This window comes from Chamaea fasciata, unplaced genomic scaffold (assembly GCF_029207755.1).
Source record: "Chamaea fasciata isolate MVZ Bird 193981 ecotype frontalis unplaced genomic scaffold, bChaFas1.0.hap1 SCAF_2, whole genome shotgun sequence".
NCBI lineage: Eukaryota > Metazoa > Chordata > Aves > Passeriformes > Sylviidae > Chamaea > Chamaea fasciata.
This window is the reverse complement of record NW_027094087.1, coordinates 22,332,444-22,352,322: the sequence shown is the minus strand read 5'-3', so window position 1 is coordinate 22,352,322 and position 19,879 is coordinate 22,332,444. Positions and strand designations below refer to the sequence as shown.

Sequence of the window (19,879 nt, the reverse complement as noted above, 5' to 3'; positions counted from 1 at the left end):
CCAGTTTTGCCTCTCTTTTAGTCGAGAAACTTTTCCTAGTATCTTATCTAACCCTCCCCTGGTACAACTTCTGGCCATATTCTCTCATCCTGTTGCTTATTACCTGGGAGAAGAGACTGATCCCCACCTGGCTACAATCTCCTTTCAGGTAGTTTTAGAGAGCAATGAGGTTCCCCTTCAACTCCCTTTTTTTTCCAGATCCCTCTGTGGGAGCCTTCTAAATACTTTGTTAACTGTATTTTAACACCCCAATTTGCACATTTGTCCTCAACTATTTTTCAAAAAGCAAAGAATATTAAGATACTTCCTTGGGAGGTAAATACACTACAGCCTGTGAATACACCACAGACTCATAGATAATTGCTTTAAAACAGAAACACATCAGAGCAGTATGAAGTGTGCTTTAATTTGGTATCTGTAGCAAGGTTTCATCTAAAATGTTCCCTTCTTACAAAATACGTTGTGTTTTCCTCTTTGAAAGGGTAGGGAAGAAGGAATATTAGTGAGGCATAGTGGTCTCTTCATATTGGATAGTGCTTTTCTGCTGTTTCTTACCTCCAGTTACAGCTCCCAAGTTTGTTCCTCTTACAAAGTGATCTACTTTCGATTGGTTGGTTGGCATCGGCTCCCTGTAAAACACTGGAGGGAAAATGCTCTTCCTAAATCAAATTAATAATATGGGGGTAAGGCTATGTGGTTTGACTCCAGCCTCTCCAATGCCAGTGAAATTCATGAGAGAAAATCCAGTGAAAAGCAGCTTTCAAGGGACAGATTCTGTTCTGAATTTCTATCAGTACAACCTGTATTGGCACTTTTGGGATTGCATGCATGTCACTGCACATAAATATAGCCCCTTTGAATAGTTTAGCTGTGATTCCTTTTAAGAAAAGCATAGTCCAAAAAAAATCTTTTTGCTGCAGCAATACCATTACACAAACAAAAGAACTACCAATATCCCATCACATGTGCGAACTCCTACCCACTTCAGCCCATAGGGGCATTCTTGTTTTCACTCCTCATTCAAACTTTATCAGCACCTGAGCCCTCTTTGAGCTGCAAAATTTCTTTCACACCCTTGCAGCCACACCCCAAATATCCCTCATAAATGCGCCGTCACATAGGGTTTAGGTATTACAGTACCCCATATGCTTCCATGAGTTCCCCATTAGAGCCTTTCCTGCTGGAAAATCTGCAACCAGTGAAACAAAGCATTGCTTGCTTTAGGTGTTTTCCAGACAGAACTGAAGACTTCTACATTGTTCAGTCTTCCTGCTGCTGACTTGTTGGTGATTTTTTACCAAGTTCACAGTGGCACTTGAGGGACGTGCAGAGTTCAGTTGGGTACTTATTGTTGTGCTCAACTGTCTGATTCTGCAGTGTCCTGTTTGTACAACGACTGCAGAGACAGGGTCCCCATGGTTTGTATCATGAAGCTGATTTTATTGAACAAACTGCCGGTTTATATACCTTTCAACAATAATAACAATAACAATAATAATAATAATAACAACAATATCTATGTCTCTTAGTAACATTACTTAACTATGGGCTAGTACAGACTTGTACAGGCCTGTACAGTCTTGCACCCTGATCTCTTCCTCCCTCAGGGTCTTGCCTCAACTTGCCAGGGCTTGTATCCCTCTAGTACACCTACTCCTGTAATGAGTTCAGCAGTACTTTGAGTCCTGCTTCTAAGCTGTATTCCCACACTGTTCCTACAAAACAGCAGATATCTTTCTGAGGACTTTTTCCTACAAAATGGATAGATGCCTTTCTGAGATCTGTATGTTAAATAGGAACCTTTTCTATTTCACTTTGCTGCTTCTCTTTTTGCCCCCTGGATATTGCCATATTCTTCATTAAACCATATGAAGCCCCCTAGAAGTTCAGCCCTCACTGTTGAATATATACTTGATTAGAGAAGATCATCACATTCAAGAAGCAGGATTACATTCACCCAACTGCCCAACTTTCTTTTAATTTTTCCCATTTAGTCCTTAACTTTCCATTTGTCACATAGGCTGTCGGTACCTATGGGATCTTTGAGTAAAATTAAATTATATGGCGCGCGTGTGTGTGTGTGCGTGCGTGCAGTTGTATGTCTGAGTGTGCATGTGGATGTGTGCATGTGCAGGGAGAGCCATTATCTCTTCCTGGCTTTACAGACAGGTTGCTAATTGAGTGTGTGGACATGCATGGTTTAGACGCAGGGAAGACTTTAGATGAAACAAGGATTACAGCATGAACTGTGGAGCATTAGTACATGACTCTAATGGAAAGCAAGTACACTATTCATACTATATATATGCCCACATACATTAATAAAAAGCATTCTATTAGCCAGATGCTCCTAGTTGGATGTTTGCCCAAATTAAATGTTTGCCCTCATTGAAAATGTGACCCCCAAATTTGGTCCAGGACATTTTTGTGAGTACCCATTCTGAAGGGAAGGCTGAAGTGTGCCTCCCAGAGCCTTATGTGGTCTTTCAGCCACATAATAAATAGAACAGTCCATCTCAGCAGGCTTCACTAGCAGAGAGAGGCATCCATGGGGGATTACAGCCCTGGAACAATCCTGTTGAATTCAGTCACTCATTTCCATTGAAATTCAACATGTTTACCTGGCAAAGAAATAAAATCCAAGCAAAACAACCTGTCTGTTTGCTCCCTTAAAAAGAGCAGTGAAAAATTACCAAGCGTTTAAATAGTTAGCAGCACAATATATTGATAGGCTCTAAAATATTCTAGGTCTGGAGTCGCTAGCTTCCAAAGCACCATGTCAAACAGCTCTTTCCCCACCTCATGTACTCTGAAACATGTTGATTGAGTAATCCATTTCAAATGTGCAGTCACTAACAAATTACAAGTGACATTCTCTCCCTTGGTCTTTGCCAAAATCTTTTCAGGATTGTGGTTAGTGTGTCTAGCAGATCAGTAGATATTCAGGAGGAGAAGAAATTGATCAGTAAGATTACTCAGTATGTAATCCATGAGAGCTGCAGGATTTCTAGAACTCGTTTTGCACCCATTCAGTTAGTGGGATGAATATGTTTAACTATAGCTGCCTATTTTGGTATCATGCTAGCCCTGAAAATAGCATTTTATTCTTTTAAGTCTTTTGCCTGACTAGAGGATTTTCCTTGTTCCAGAAAGGGTAATTAAAGGGTAATTAAAGATTTAGTAGGATACCTTTTTTCTTTCATTTTCAGTCATAAAAATGTGAGTAAATATTCTTCTTCTTAGATTGGTGGCATATCCCTTCCCCTTTTGAATAAGACAATAATGCAACAGTTTGGGCTGGTTGATTTTTGGGTGAGATTTTTATTTTGATTTGGGGTTTTCCTTTGGTTAAATGTACATTGTCTCTCTATAGTCAAAATGTCTGTGACTGTAACAGTATGTATTTCTTTTACTGGAGAAAATAGACTTTTTGGTTTTTGTTAACAGTACTAGTGACTTTGTGGAAAATGACAAGTTGCTATTTAGATCTGCTTAGTTAAGTACAGTACACTACAATACAGTATTTCTGAAAGCTAGAACATACAGTACACAATATATATAGCATTTCTATATCAATATATATACATAGTATAATCATTTAACTTTTGCATCTGCCTACAATCGTAGAAAAATAATTTTTCACATGTATCATTCACAACCCAATCAACTGCTGCAGCTATTTTGAAACATTTACCAATAATTATTACAGCTCTATTGTGCTTTTTCATATTATTGGCTTCTTTATTGTCTTTACAAACATTTTTTCAGGCTTTTTTAAAATTTCTATGTAGTAAGATGTAGAAAAGTAATTTTTTTTAAAGAAAAGGTAAAACAGTATTAGGCTCTACAAAAAAATTAGAGATTGTTTCCTGTTACCCTTTCATATCAGAAGAACTACTAATCAAGACAAATAAGGCTCTCTTCTAAAATGTCCTGTTATTTCATTTGTAAAAGTGTATGTCAGACTTTTCCATTCCTAGCCTTGGAGAAAGATGCTGAAAGTGCTCTTTCATTCCTTCCAAATCCTGTTTCCTTAAAGTTTTAAGATTTCCTAAAACTATCCTCTGGATGGGGTAGAAGAAACATTGTTCTCTATATAGAATGTGGCCAGGAGTTAAAAAAGAAATACCTCCATCCACCACTATTAACATTTTCCAATTGGACCCTTACTTATCCATTTGAACACCCCTTTTTCAAATGAAAATAACCTCCGAAAGTTTTAGTTTCAGTTCATAAGCTTTTCTAGGTGAATATTCCCTTTACCATCTTCACAGTACATTCCTATTGGTTTTGAATTTTGAATTTTGAGTCAGTCCCACTGGGTTTTAATTGTCCCCACAGAACTGGTAACAATTAAACTGCTGAAAAAGATGTCACTAAGGATATATCAACATCTAGATCCGAATAGCCCAGGAACAGCTGATTGACACCCAAGCCTCATGGCTTTGGGTGTCCCTTCTGCATTCTCACCTTGCAGCAGATGGTCCAGGCAGCAAGCCTTGGTTCAAAATTAGTAAGAGAGCATAGAAATTTATGCTTTTTTAATTCAGGTACATCTAATTCAGCTGACCTTCATTACTTTGATGGCTAACATATCACTCCTAAATGAAAATGTGCAAAATCAAGTGGATGAAGGTTGTGGAGGAGGTATTAATTTTGTCTCATTTCTCCTAACTGTGAAGACTGGAAGAAACAAGAGACGGTCACATCAGTTACAAACTGTTTTCACAGAGAATGAGCAAATCTGTGTCACTGCAAATCTATATAGTTTTTTTGGAGTAAGAAGAGAGAGAAAGAGTTACCTATGCCACAGCTTGGGATATTAAAAAGAGAATTTCAAGAATGGGAATTATCAAGTGCCGGCGTTGCCAACAGTCTCCTGACATCTGCCATTTGCCCATACGTGGAGGCCACTACCACATTCTTTTTCTTTCTACTTGCAGTTTAAAAGTTATGGTCTTCCAGCGGTGGTTTCTAAGTCTGGCTTTTCTTTACTCTGTGTATACCCATTTGTAAGGGAAGGAGGAGACTATCCTCTCAATATTAGTTACGCAGGTAACAAAACTAGATTATTACATGAAGGATGGGCTTTGTCCCATTAAGCCAAACAGGTGCCATTTCCCAAATTAATTCCAGTTAGCTGCTGCAACAGAGTGCTGATTCAGTGGTCCACATTTTCTGATCATGCTCTTTGCCTTTTCCTTTGACTGAATGCTGAAACATACATATTTTTGTAGAGTGTTCTCACTTGACTGAGAATGCCAGATCATTTAAATGGCTGCATACCCATTCCACACTTGCCCTGCTAATCCTTTGTAAGGTTCAGTAATTCATTTAGCATAAATACTAGTTTAATGTGTTTCTTGATTTAATTTCTTTGTTGCCTTTTATTTTTCCCAATGCTTTTTTAAACACCTCAATTCATTTTGCATGTTATACAGTTTACAGTTTATATTTTTAGGCTAAGAAGTGGTTTTACAAACAGGATGGTACCAAACAGGTAGATTATCCACACTAGAGATTGTACTTTTAGAATGCAGTGTGTACAGATACAATTGCCTAAGGGAAAGTGAAACTAATGAAATAATCAGCTGGTGAACACTATTTTAACATATCTTCTACATAAAAGACAGTCATTAGTGATTCCAGAAATCTTGCTTTTTATGAACATGTATCCTTTCTTTTTCATTTTCTGAGGAAATACTGATCTTGAGAATTGCAATGTTCTAAGAAACTCGTTTCATATGTGCATATTTTCCGCTTTTCTAAGGAGAGAGAAAACAGGAGGTGATATCAGTTTTACAGTTCTATAAATTCTTGCATTGGCGACTTTCCTTGAATGATATAAACATCAAGGGAAGACTCTGTCCAAATATTAGCTTTATTCTAGTATATGGTTTTCATTATTACTTTCATTTTCCATCTCCTCGTTGACCAAGTAGACTTCCAGGGCTAATGCAAGCAATGGTCTCACATTTCTGTGGTCGGCAGCATTTATATTCAGCTCCTTTTTGCACTTCTTTTCTTTCTTGTACAGCTTTTGAGGAACACAACAGTTGAAGTAGGTAACACTCACCACGAGAGGGAGAACCTTGTACTAGGAGAATGTTGCTCTGTGCTACTGTGCTGCGACAGAAAGGGATTTTAAAGCTCTTTGCTGCAAGGTTAAATAAGAGGGGAGTCCCCCACTTTGGGGGTGTTTACATCAAAGACAGGGGGCCTCCTAGGAGAGGGAGATGCTTGAATTCCATACAAGGGATTTGCTCTTCACCTGTGCCACTTAGAGGAAAAGATTGAATCTCCAGTTGCTGCTGCTGCTTTTTTTTTTTTTTAAATGTACGAATAACTTGTAAACAATTTGTTGTTCCTATTTATTGGTGAAAGAAGTGTCACCACATTTATTGCAGTCAGAATTACTTCTTCACAAATATCTTCAACAATCTTCATTGTCTTTTGGGGTGTCCTGTTTCCTTTTGTCATAATGCCAGGTTGTAGTTTGGATTGCTGTGAAACTCATAGGAGTCCTTTAAATCTGGAATGTATTCCCAATTTCATATGTTCTGAACAGTCAGTTCCCTAGATCCTTGCTCCAAAGTTCAGGTTCAAAGAAATTTTTACCATTGTAGTTGAATTGGAAAATTGGTGGTTTCCCGTTCACTCCACCCATAATGAGCTTTTGTTTGTCAAACATAATATTAAAAGGCTGCTCAGTTCAGGTAGGCTGTCCTGCACGACTTTGCTTGTCAGCATCACTGAGGTCCATGCTTAATCCTGAAAACTGATTGGACCAATACTCTGTGGGCCAAATTCGGTAGGCAGGACTCGCGTGCCCTTTTGTTGACTTGAGTCCATTTTCTCTGACAGAGAAAGCATACGTAGTCCTACAGAAAGCTATAGTCCTCAAATATCGTGTCATATGCATTATTTATTTAAGATGCCACAGGACTCCTCTCCAAAATTTAGCCTGTTTCTGCCCAAAGTTTTTACTCCTAATAAAACTGACTCAAGATTTGATTTCACTCCACCAGGCTGTGTGGTTATATAGTGTCTCCTTCTTGCCGGGAGACTTAATTCAGAAAAGTCCTGCAGAGCATGACAATTGCTTCCCTTTCTACAAGGCTTGGAACTTGCTTTGTTCAGAGAGTCCTAAACAGCTTTGAGTCTTTCTTTGGGTTTGATTGGCGATTGTATGTTTATCTTAAGTAATTAAATAGGGAGCCACAACAGGTAGTGTAGAGACATGGTTCATAGCAATCCCTTTTCCCTAATTTACGCCCTTGATGTGTGACTTTTCTATTGCCAGAACACTGTAAAAGCATTTGGGTACTGGATATTTGGAGTTGATTCCAGGTTTCTGACTGCTTTACCCAGAATTGCTCTGGCCATACCTTTTCTGTTATTGTAGTCATATATTCATGTGGGTAAAATACAGTTGTTTCTTTATAATATCTGATTACATAACTGCAAATTCAGACTATACATCAAACTTTCTGGTAGACCTTTTAAAAATGCTACCGCATTGGGTGTGCAGGAGAACAGATAGCATTGAACAGCATTTCAGCAAAAAGGTAGGACCCCCATGAAGTACATGTGGCTGGACAGCAAAACAAATCATTGCTGCTGATTATAGTGGCTAAATTGAAATTTGTAGACTTTACAGAACACCTGGCAAGTGTTACTCATTTTGTGTCTCATGTATGCTCGGGCACCCAGAGACAGTGGGTTAAGGTGCTGTCCCTTTGCCATGCCTCGTGATTCCATTATGTGCTCTTTATTTTTCATTATAGGCTCCTTGGTAAAGATTAACAGCAAAAGTCCTTGCAGCCTGGCATTTTTCTGGTTTAAAGGAAGATATTCAGGATCCCTGCAGCCCTATTTAGATCCTATCTCTTAGGTTCTTTCCTTGTTTCTATGCATGTGAATGAAACAGTGCACCTGCCTGGAGGGAAGGACACAGTATCTTCTCAAGAGACAGAGAAATGAGAAGATTGCTTCTTGCTTGTAATTTGGTTTATCTCTTGGTGTTTGCTTTCATTTACATTCTGGGGTGGGCTGCCATCTTCAACAAGGGACTGGGAGTGAGGGAAGAGGCAGAAGGTAAGAGGAAGCATGTGCCTGAGCCCAAATGAAGCAGCATGCAGTATTCCTCTATATATTGAGCAATTACAAGAGAGTAGTGTAGCAGCAGCAGCATTGCCCTGATATGTTCCATTTTCCATACATTTCCCTTTCTTGCTCCTCCTTCCCTGTTATGGTCTCTTACACTGTTTTAGTGGTTCCCCACGCTCCTTTCCAGTAGTTACAAGGGTTTGATGGAGGCTCTTGTGGCTGTCCAAATTGAAGTTACAACCTCCAAACTGGTGAATAACCCAAAGTCTTTTTTGTTTTCCCAAGTGATATCTTAACAACTAGCAAGCCCTGGCAGATGTTTTATTTTGTTAAAAGAGATAGATAGGCTAGGAGAGGTATGATCTGATTTGGATTCAGTAACCTGCTTGCCTTTGTAATTAGTGACCTTTGTTTTATTTTCCTTTTAAGTTTTCATTTTGAGGTACCTAAGAGCTTATAATCCTGTCATTAAAATTCCTGCTTTTCCCTCCATAGCCCTAGATGGGCTGTGAAAAAAATACTTTTTATATATATCCCCAAGTATTTGCAGGATGAAGTAGGGAGTTGTTCATCCACGTGTGTGCCTACCTGAGCAGGAGAAAACTGAAGTTAGTGTTGATTTGTCCAATTGTATTAGGGTGGCCTCAGAGAGCTGCCACTTTGAAAAGTTGATTGCACTACAGAACCTTAGCTTGGGCACTGTTAAAATAGGGACTGTATATTTGGAACAGGGAGGCTTTCTAGTGTTTTTTATCCACACACATGCCCTTTGCAAGGTGTACCCTTGCAAAGTTTGCATCAGACGACTTTGTGTAAAACCACTACTGACCGTTTTTTGCTGTATCCATTTAGTTCTCTCTTCTTTCTGCAGCCCCCAAACAATGGCTTGTCTCCTTTCTGATTTCTGTCATTTGACTTTGTTTTTGATAAACGTCCTGTCTGTTAATGAGATCTCCACATCAACTGGGAGGAGAGAAAGCAAGGCATGTGAAGGTGTGGCTGGGAGACTGCAAATCCCCCTTTGTTTAGGGGCATTCATATACTTTTACTGAGAGCTGATTTCATGGGGGCTGGGTGGGGTGGGGAGGGAGTTTGTGCTTTTTTGGTCTGGATAAGGCTTTTTATTTTTGCACTAAGTATGACTGCACTGCACTGCATTGCACTACTGAAATGTATTTACATGTGGTGGGATTGGAAGGGGCCAATTAAGCAGGAAGGGAGAAGGGAAAGGGATAGGCACAGAAAATGGGATGTACCATAAACCTGACCAGGTTGAAAGAGAAATGAGGTTACCTTAATTTTAAGCAACTAGTCAGACACTGAGACAGCTGTATTGGATACTTTCTGTTAAAATAGATAAACAAAGCACTATAATAGAAACTGAAGAGGCTTCAGAAGTTTCTGGGTGATACAGATCTTTTCTCCCCCTTTGGCAGAGAGTGTTCTTCAGGGCTGTGAGAAAGTTAAGAGAACTGCTCATTGTGTAAACCAGCGTAAGGCTTCACCATAAAGACACAAATTCCCAGTTCTAATGTCAAAACTCACATTGTTGGATGGAATCTCTTCCAGAGGTTTGACTATGATTAGCATCCCTTCAGTAAAAGCAGGATCTCCGAGCTCAAGAAGTGAAGTCACAAAGCAGACTTTACCAAAGGGGCAGGTCACTGAAATAAAGCACGTCTTTCCGAGGCTGTTATGGGAACAGTGCAATAAACAGTCATCCTGAACACTCAATTACAGGTGTTCCAGTCAAGCCTTTGGCATAGAGGAAGCAGGAGGGACATTTGGGCAAAAAAAGAGTGGTGTGGACCTTCAGTACACACAGGAATATTCCTGCTTAGGCAAAGGTGCTGTCTGGCATTTTAAGTTCTTCTCTCTGATTTCTCTCCTTAAACAGATGGTCTAGCATTGTGAAGGCTTTCAGCTGGAACCAAGTGGAATCCTAAGTTGGAAAATATTTTTACAGTCAAGATGCATTGGCCTATGCTTTGGTCATTAATTTTGTAACAAGCATACTATGAGAAAAAACTAAAACAGTAGCAATGTGCAGCAAGATCCATCTCTGCTGTAGCTCTTTGTGATCTATGAGCTCTCAAAAGTTTGTGTTGAATCTCTTCCATTAAGACTATAATTGCAACTTTAGCCAGATAGTAAAAAGGATACTGGAAAATATTCTGTAGAGAAACTGGGAGAAGAATGTAAAACACGAGTGCATCTGCTTTGGTCCTGTAGTGGAGGGATCGCTTGCCTAATGTACCACAGGTTTTCATGGACAAAAAAGGGGAGGTACTTATCTAATTGCTAAGAAAGGCTAGAGTGATTGGGGGACTAGAAATCTACTCATGCCCTGAATTTTGGCTTATATTTGAGACTAAGCTATTTTGGCTTCACTAGTACCAAGACAGTAGTCTTGGGTAGTACAGACTTTTCACAGAGTGCACAATGCAAAGCAGATTGCTGCTGCTCAGTCTCTTGGGCTGCCTCATTTGACAAAAGTGTCAAGAACTTGAAAAGCGGTGGTACTCAAGGGGCAGGTGTTGGGTGGGAAGGAACAAGTCTGGAACCAGGAGAGACTTTGGAGTTAAGGATGTGTTGTTATGGTGAGCTTTGAGATTTCCACTCTTAGATTACAGCCATCCTGGCTTGAAAGGACTGGAAGAGAAGAACTGGAGATACGACCTGATGTACTGTTTGATTAACTACTGAATGACTCTTTCCTTGAAAGCAAGCAGGACAGTGGAACATGCAGCCTGTTTCTTTGCCATCTGCAGGAACCCTCTAAGATGAAAACCACTGGAAGGTTAACTTCCAGTAATGAGTTAGTGGATGCCCAACAAAAGCACAGTTCATTTGAGAGCCAGCATAATACAGAGGCAGGAGAGCACCTTAACTTTGTAAAGTGGCATTTGCTTCCATAAAAGTCGTGACAGCTACAGAGCTGTTATAAGGGAGGAAATGAAGTCTGTCTGCTGAAGTTAATTCATGTCATGAGCCAGTACTCCTGTATTTTGCTTAGGTGAGTTTTCCTTTGTTTCCTGGTTTAAGGCAGCTGCATTATATTGCTACTGTCAGAGTGGATTTGCATTGTCAAAGAGGAGTAGAGGACTGCTCCAGTAAAAAAAGTGAAGCTGAGGGTTTACTGAGCCTACTGTGTCCAGAGTGCCTTTCCTGCTGTGGTAAAATAAAGAACTTCTGTAGGTTGAGCTGTTCCAGCTGACTGATTGCTGCATATTCCTCCCATGTGGTGTGACCTGATGGCAACCATATTTGGACAAGGAGGAACACTGCATGTTTGCAATGCTGTGATAAGATGCCATTTGCACTAGTTTTTTAGAAGTACTGCAACCTGAAGAAGTGGGCTTTGAGCCATGCTCTAAATCTGGGTTTGAATTTGAATTTAAACCTGATTCCAGGTGACTCAGTTTCAACAAAACTGTCTAATCCATGTAAACAGGAACCAAACCATTTTTTAGAAGCCAAATTCCAGCTTGTGTTCCCACTCGGTTACAGTGCTCAATCACACCAGTTCCTGGGCATAAGTGTGACTGAATAGTTTCAATGGCTTTTAAGTGACTTTTTCCTTTTTACATGGTCAGTTTGAAACTAGTTTAGCTGGAACTGCATTTAAATATAGCACAAATTCTTTTCTTTTTGCCAGCATGGTAGTATAGCCCCATGTAGACAGTGCTTGACTGAGAAACCAAGGATAACTTGAGGTCTATTTTAAGAAGCCAAAACATATGTTGCTGACTAGAGATGCCGCATAAATTAATGCCCTATTTTTTCTCCAGATGGAGAAACACTAACTTCCGTAATTCTCCTCCATTTGTCATCCTGCTTCATTGTTGCACCTTTTCTCCTGAACGAAAATCCCTTTGGCCAGTGGGCTAGATCCAAAACAGAACTTCCCTGTATTGTTTGATCATCTTATTTCTGTATGTTCTTTCCTCAATGTTGACAAGCACTACTGAGGATCAACTTGAGTTTTTTCTGGGACTGTGGCATAGTTATGGTTCAAGAAAATGCTAGTGATATTTTCAGCATTATAGTAATTTCAGAGCTTACCCTTGAGGAAAATGTCACGTTTCAGAAGTTCTGCAGGAAAAAGAAAATGCCAGGATTCAAGGTGGAGCTTCAGTCACAGTGCTGTAGCCAAGTTTGTAGGGAATGCATTTCTGGTGGCTGGCGATGCTGACATTTACAAAGGAAATTCAAAAGTAGCAGAGAACCTATGCTTTCTCATCCCTGCTGAACTAAGAGAATTTATACTAATGAAATGATCCCAGGGTAACCTGTCAGTGTTCATCACTTTTCCCCTAATGGAAGAGGCTAAGCGACTGTCACATCACCTTAGACAGTCTGAGTTTGCTTCAAAACTGCTCCCCACTGACCTGCCAGCCACGTGCCCTCTCTCACTGATCCTGGTGTCACACTGGCTGAGGACTTGTCACACCAGCCAAGGTGACCAAGAGAAACACTTGACCTCATCTAGGAGCCTTTTATCTTTTCTTTTCCTTTTGGTTTTCCATCGAACCAGGTGTGCATTTAGTGGTGAAGTAGATGTCAGGTTAGCTGTTGCTCCAGATGACAGGAATGGCAAAGCCACATGGCAGCTGAGCTACTGTTGTCCTCAAGGACATTGGTAAAGGTGAAAGACCAGGCTCTGGCTGGTGGTGTAGTTGTAAACCTATAGCTTCTTCTGCTTGCCCCTCCAAACTTGTTTTGGTCAGCTATGCTGTTGCCCTTGAATATGCTTTGTGTGTGAAAAACTGAATGCGGTTGTTCTGTTGTCTGTCTTCTTTCTTCTGCATCATGGATGTGGCACCAACTTACTCTCACAACAAGCTTGATTTTTGTTTTGCTGTTGTTATTAACATGTAATTCTACTGTAGACCAAAAAATATGAAAAGGAAAAAAATCAGTTTCAAAACAAAAAAGACCAGTGAGTGAAAGGTGAAAAATTTTGGAAGTGAAGGTGTGAGAGAAGCAGTGGTTAACTGTGTTAAGTTAGAAATCTCAGAATAGCCTTACGTATTTCTTAACCAATGCTTACCAATCGTCCAGTAGTGGGGTTAGATAGCTTTCTTGGCTCATTCGTACCTGTATCCTAATATATATATATATATATTTTATTTTTGTTTCTTTGGTATTGCTGTTGCACATCATGTTGTCTTTTATAATGCCTGATTTTTATTGTATTGTACTTTATTGGTCTGTTTTGGTTTTGTTTCCTTTTGAAGGATGGGAAAAGTTTCCTTTTTTGTTTTGAATTTTTGAGAAAAAAAATGCACTGGAAGTAAACACAAACACATTTTTCCATTTGATAAAAGGAAAACACACAGCCACGCAGTGGAAAAGGCTAAGAAAAAGCTCCCCTCTTCCTTCTTGTTATGGAAGCATCCCTTAAAAGACATAGAAAGAAAACAATCTCAGACAGAAGAAGAGAGAAGCCTTTCTGATCCTAGCTCTGCCATCTGGAGTATTCTAGCACAGTGTTCTGCAGGGTCGGGCTCCTACATGGCCAACAGGCATAAAATCCAGAACCACATGGGGCAAATTCATCCCTGGTGCAAGCAGATGTTGTTGCAATGAAGTCAAAGGAGGTACACAGAGGATGGATTTAGCCACATGCGTGCAAGATACAGCTGCCTTTCCCCATAGTACCCAACTCCCCACTGCTAGAGTTTTTTGCTGTCAAAACAGCTGGTCTTTTGGCTGTGTTAATCACATAATATCCCTTGAACATTGTTCAAGGTAGGCAAAACACTTTCCCACTGAATAAATCAGTTCTGGATGCACCTTGGTGTGACACTTTTTGCCTACCAGCTTTCAGCTGTTACCCACTCCCAGCCATGAACTGATGCGAGCTATCTCTGGCTTGCCTTTGCCAGAAAAATGGACTTGACTATTAAGCATAGTAAAACTTTTGCGTATTTAACTACTATGATCCAGAAATGGCCCTTGCACTTTTAAGGCATATGGAAACATCCTCTCTGTCTTTCAAAATGGAAAGAGTTCTTTGCAAGTGAAACGCCACGTGTGCGCACGTGTGGTCCCTGGGCTCCTGGCTCCAAATTCTTCCCGGACTTTTATGTGCCCAGCAGTGTCCTGTCTCTGTAGTGCTGGTCATTTGAGTACAGTGGGGCAGAGACTCGTGCTGAGATGAATGCAAAAAGTATTCATTTTAAAAGACAGATGATTTTCCTGTTATGCCAGCATCTTCGAATCCCCATATCAGCTGATGGGTTTCCCTAACCTGACGACTTTCAATCAGTTGTTGAAACATTGGCTTTCTCTGTTTTGTTTTCTAAGGAGGGAATGTGGGGTGGGGAGAATAATGAGGTGTTGTTTGTAACTTCACAGTCCTGATAGTTGGTTTTTATCTTCCATATTTTATGCAAAAACAGACATTATAAGTCAATAAATAATTGTGCCCTAGGTTGAAAGTTAAGTGTTCAGGAAAGGAAGAAATGGTTGGCATTTTTCTACATTTTTGTGAAGACTCTTTTGGAAAGGAAGGGTACATATTTTTGTTGTGTAGTATTTTCTATTTTTGAATGCATTTTCTTGGTACAAGACTGTTTTGTGGAATTTTTTTTCTTTTTGGTGAACACATTATTTAAAAAAAAAAAAAAGAAAAGAAAGAAAAAACTAATTGAAAAGTTTGCCCTTAAGGATATGCTGCAGTTTTGAGGTTTAACATTAATAAAACCATTCAAGGCGCGTGTTAAAAGTTGGGGAATTGTATTGTTGGGAATTTTTTTTGTAATTGTTACAAGAAGAAGTTTGTAGCCACTGCTGTTTATTTTGTTTCAGATGAGTAAGTAAAGGGATTGTTCTTGTGTTATTCTTAAAAAAAAAAAAAAAAAAGTTATTTATGAAATGTCACAAACACTGGACTGTGAGTTTGTAGGGAAGCATTTTACCACCCTGTGTCTTCATAGAGCTGTTGGTGATCCTAATTCTCATTACTCTGCCTTATGATCTCCTGAGCAAATTTGGAGAGGATGGCAGGAGGGGGAGAGAGAAACTGAATGCCTTTGTGACTCAGAGACTTGGGGGAAAATTAGGAAACAGTGTTTTGGAATTCTAAAGCTGGACCATCAGCTCTACTCCTTCTCCCATCTAACACAAGAATGAGAAAGGCTTGCAGTCACTGGAGGAGACAGAAAACTTATGGTACCTGGATGTGGCAGTGTGCAAGGGAAAAGTGACTGAGAGACGTGATGCTCATAATGACCTCTGTAAATGACATCTGTTTCTCAGTCAACTACTCCCTTGGTTTGCCCTCATCCTGCCAGTGGCTTTTGTGAACAACTCACCAACCCCACTGAAACCATGAGGTTGGTTTGCATTTTCTATTGCTGATCAAGCCTTCTTGGGCACCCCAGCAATGGGAGTGACCAGCAGGGAGCACTACTTAGTTTGATCACTGGTCTGGATTTGAGGAGGAGTAGAGGCTGAGGGTGACCTAAGAGGTGTGCCATGTTCTCAATGTTTGAAGAACAGGCTTAAAAGACTAAAGTAGTGCTCCAAGTATTCATGGGACTGGAGAAAAGGGAAAGAGGAAGACACCAACAGCCATAACAGAAACTGGAGATATGTAACTGGGCTACATTTGAGACCAACCAGACTCTTTTCCTTCCTGGACAATAATGCAGCCAAATCTTGAGACTGTCAAGCAGACAGAAAGCTGAATGTGGCCTTCATTTCTCCTGCCTTTCCTTTTTCTTCTCCCACTTCCTTTGCCCTGAGATTTCTTCTCAGTGAGCACCCGCTCCACTGAGCACTTTTTTGCCCTCCACCTAAACTGCCCTTGCTTTCAAAATGTGGGTTCAGTCAGGACTGAGTAAAATCATGTGCCTTCTTTTTCCCCTTTTGTAATTATACCAGCCTCCTCCCCTTCCCCAACTTACACATGTGAGAGACAACAAAAGGAGGCTCTTTAGAAGTGCTACTTGTCCATAGGTGTCCAGCAAAACAGTGAGGTGGTGGTGAGAGGAAGGGGAGGTGGGAGATCCTATGAGCTCCTTTCCCTTTCCACACGTAGCAGGTCTTCCCAAGGAGACACCCTCCACCACCACCTCCTCAGACGCTCCTATGTCCTACAGTGCAGCCATAGTGAGCATGTGGTGGCTCTTCTCTCCCATTTCAACCATAGCTTTGTGAAGCACTCACTCAATTTCAATTCATGCCATTTTCAAGCAGTCACATTGACAAATGCAGTTTGTGGCCTTATCAAGATGACTTAAACCGCTAAAAGAAAAAAAAGGCAACTCATTTCCCTCCCAAGGCTGGCTTGTGTCACTTCTAAAAACCCAATCCATAGCAGTTTAGACTCCTTTAATCTCAGTCCATTTTGATGATGGTGGCTAAAGTGACTAGCCTAGGACTTAAACGCTGGACAGTCTGGTCTCACATTTTCTTTGCTATTACCCCTACTGTCTGCTTGCTTTTCTCATTTTCAACTCTACTCTGCTTAATGAGGCAGCCCTAGCCTTTGGTGAAAAGTGAGAAGAGCCAGTGGGATCCTGGCACAGGGAAGGTAGTTCATGTATGTTTTAGCAAAAGAAGGATATATTAGCTGCCACAGCACATGCACATTATGATGGGCTGACTGCAGTGTTTTTAGGGCAAATGACCCCCACCCAGTTACTGGAACATCACTTGTTCCCAGGTCAGAACCATGGAGAGGAAAGAGCACGTTGGCACAATGGAAAAGCGGCTTGCAATCCAGAGCCGCTCATGGGCAGACAGGGATCCAACTGCCACCCAGTTTCTCTGCACACTGTACAGCCAGTGTCCCTGACTCCATGGAGGAGCCAAATTTGCTGGAGAAGTTTTCTGATCGTAAGAATCAGCACAAAGCAGCCCCTTGAGAGGTGTCTGTCTGTCCAGCAGGCAAGGCCAGGGGTGGGCACCCACCTGTGCTGTTGCCCTGCAGAGCAGGAAGCTCCATGCAGGCTTTCCTGGAGCTTGCCCTTCCAGAAATCCACCTGTAAAACCTGTAGCGCCTGGGCGGTGGAACGAAAAACCCCTCAGTTGCTTCCATAAATGGTCCAGTAAATGTAAACATTGTGGATGGGGTATTGGAAGTTTATTTTTTAGGCTCGGCTCTAAAGCCTGGGAGGAGCAGCATGGGAATGGTGTCATTATTCCCCCCTCTCCCAGTTAACAAGTCTGCATGTGTGCACATACATACAAGAGGAAGGGTGCACTCCTACCCATCTTTGGTGCTGATGGTCTTAAAACATTTATCCAAAGTCTACTTTTGATGCATTTAGAGAACATAAGAATAGACTCTTATCACATGCAATATTTCCCCCCAGAAAAGGAAAGGAGGGGGAGGAGAGCAGCATGGGCAGTTGGGATTGTTAGGGTTGGATTATTTTGCATCTTTTGTAAAACTGTAATTTTAACAGTGCCTTATTCCTAATAGATGCTGGCACTTGGGACACACACACACACAATAAAAGACAGATCTAGGGAGAGTCAGATGAGTACATCCATAAGACAGAGGTCATTAATCATCATAAAGGAAGCTATATTGGGAATGACACAACTGTGTCAGAATTGAAAACAGTTCAAATATTCAACCTCTAAAGCAATTTCCCTTCCACCACCTCCTGCCTTCCCTCCTTGCCAATGGTGCTGCCCAAGAATAGCTGCCTACACCAAGGCCTGTCACTGCCCCATTTGCTTTTGGTGTTGTCAAGTCCAAGGAGTTTAGCATGGTCATGCTTTTCACTGCAATCATGTTTTCCGTGGGGCATATGAATGCCAGTTATTTTGCTTTAAATGCACTTTAAAAAAAAAGAAATCAAATCAAAGCTCCAGACTGTTTCAAATACATAGGGGAAGACAGTGCATATGTGTTTGAACCCAGTTGACTTTATCTCCAGTTCCAATGTACTCCATGCAGTGTGTATGTATAGAACAATGAGTATGCATACAAACACACATGTCAACCTTAAATATCAGCAGACTAACCTTTCTCCTTAAGCTCATGAAACCAGATGCTACACAAACACAGCAGCAGCAGAGGAATTATGGTTGGGCTCTTGAAACAGATCACAAAAAATAAAAACAACTACTTGGTCCTTTCTGTACATTCAATAATTACAGAAGGAATTGGGTTGTAACCAGAATAAAAAGGAACGGTGCTAAATGAATGAATGGGCAAAAAAAATAAAGAAAGAAAAACAAAAACTCAGCCCAAAAACACAGTTAAACTTTTATACTAATTCACACATTGGGTTGGTTTGTTACTTTTTTTTGGGGTTTATATGAAAATAAAATTGCATCTAAACAAATCTACCACAAAGATAACAACAAAACAACAAAGCAAGCAAACAAAAATGCATCCTGCCCTGAGGAAGCGCTTATTTATGGAGGATGTTAGAAATCTCAAAACTCTCGGCCTTGCTCTCACATACCACATGCTCAATCAGTCCTTTTTTTAAAATGTCTGAAACTGAAAAAAAAAAAAAAAAAATTAAAAAAAAAGTAAAAAAAACTTTTTGAAGCACCTTATGTGGCTTCCCATTCCAGGAGTGGGAGCTGCCTTTTTTTCTTTGAGCACCTTACTGATGTGTTAATGCTATCTGCTGTCTTTTTGTTCCTCGTGGGCCGAGTGGCTGCTGTGAGCACGGGCAGAACGCTGCACCCAGGCACATCCATCGGCATTCCCATTCCTCGTGGTGCTGGCTGGGACACAGATGGAAATTCCTCTTTGCTCTGTGGCACGGATGGGAGCTAAATGGTGGAGGGGAGAGCACACGCTCTTGTGCACGGATGTAAGAAGTAAAAATTGGACATTTTCTTCTTGGGGCCAAAGGAATTCCCAGCAGTCAATAGATACCGAGTGAATGGGAAACTGCACCCAGGCCTAAATCCTGAAGTCTTTGTGCAGGCAGCCAGTGACGATGACCTCGAGCATTGTCCTGCTAAGGTGGAGACTTGAGGATTTGGCCGCAGGTGGCAGAGGTCCCTGCTCAAGACATGAATCTCTGCCCGTGTGATGAGACAGCCACCCACCCGCACAGCCCCGCACGCACCGCTGTGCACACACACACACACACCCCACAGCTGTACAGGCATCTCTCCAGAAACACGGTTTGTGATGATGTGAAGAGCAGGTCGAAAGTTTTGAGGGGTTAAGTTCCTTTTTTTTCTCTCATTATACTCTGTAAATGGTATGTCAGTTATCAAAAACAAGCAAATAGAAAATTGTTAAAAAAAAAAAAACCTTGCATACGCCTTTTCTATCAAGTGCTTTAAAATATAGAATAAATACACACATCCTGCCAGTTTTTTCTTACAGTGAGAGTATCCTTACCTGCCATTTAATATTAGCCTCGTATTTTTCTCACGTATATTTACCTGTGACTTGTATTTGTTATTTAAAACAGGAAAAAAAAATAAAAAAAAAGAAAATTAACTGTAGCGCTTCATTATACTATATTATTATTATTATTATTGTGACATTTTGGAATACTGTGAAGTTTTATCTCTTGCATATACTTTATACGGAAGTATTACGCCTTAAAAAAATACGGAAATAAATTTTACAAGGTTTCTGTTTTGTGTGGAAGAGTAATTGATGTTGCTAAGAATGATGTTTGTTTTTGGTTTTTTTTTTGTTTTTTTTTTTAATGTTACCAGCACTTTTTTTGTAAGTTTCACTTTCTGAGGTATTGTACAAGTTCACACTGTTTGTGAAGTTTGAATATGAAGGAATAATTAAAAAAAAAAAAGACAAAAGAACGTG

At 40.4% G+C, this 19,879-nt stretch overlaps 1 protein-coding gene across 1 annotated transcript in view; it reads left to right on the top strand.

Moving 5' to 3' along the window:
- The window catches only part of ZBTB20 (zinc finger and BTB domain containing 20), a 54,080-nt gene extending 34,201 nt beyond the window's left edge, over positions 1 to 19,879 (top strand). The window contains exon 3 of the mRNA XM_066175257.1: positions 1 to 19,879. This exon is cut by the window's left edge and continues 8,445 nt beyond it. The gene's annotated coding sequence lies outside the window, so the exon portion shown is untranslated.